An 819-nucleotide genomic window follows, 5' to 3' on the forward strand; every position below is an offset into this window, starting at 1 on the left:
CTGATTTGGACCTTGAGATTTCAGTCCGGTGCTCCATTGTGGGTCTCTGTCTCTGTCTCCTTTCATCGCCTGATGAAGGTTAATATTCAGGAGGAAGCCTATATGATTTTCTTTGGGTTCTCCTTCTTATTTAGCTTCTCTAAGAACCCGAATTATAGGCTCAATGTCCTTTATTTATGGCTAGAAACCAAATATGAGTGAGTACATCCCATGTTCCTCTTTTTGGGTCTGGCTTACCTCACTTGTTTTCTATTTCCATCCATTCTGCCTGCTTCCCACAGAAGTTAAGTCCCAAAGAAATTACACAGAGGTCTACATTATTTATAAACAAACTGATTGGCCTAGTAGCTCAGACTTTTTATTAAGACTTATATTAGCCCATTATTCTTGTCTATGTTAGCCATGTGGTTCGGTACCTTATTTGACAAGGCAGTCACATCTTACTTCTTCTGTGGCTGGGTCACAACTGCTGAAAAATGAGCTTTTCTCATTGCCCCACCTCTACTTCCTGCTTGGTTGTCATGCCTATAATTCCTGCCTAGTTACTGGCTAATCAGCATTTATTAAAATACAATTGACAAGGTACAGACCATTGTCCCACAGCAAAGATATCCCTTTGAGTAGACAAAAACTCCCATAAAGCTGTCTGTTATTGAAAATATAAAACATAGGGTAATGAACGGTATTCTCAAATCTGGCACCTAGTTCTGTAAAGTTAAAAAGAATACTAAAAGGGTAGAAAGGCTTATGTAACACACTCTTTCAATAGTTATTTTATATTTTTATCTCCATGATTATCTATATGATATATATCTGTAT

This window comes from Alexandromys fortis, unplaced genomic scaffold (genome assembly GCF_014885135.2).
Source record: "Alexandromys fortis isolate MF-2015 unplaced genomic scaffold, M_Fortis_MF-2015_v1.1 scaffold_61, whole genome shotgun sequence".
In the NCBI taxonomy this organism is placed as follows: Eukaryota; Metazoa; Chordata; class Mammalia; order Rodentia; family Cricetidae; genus Alexandromys; species Alexandromys fortis.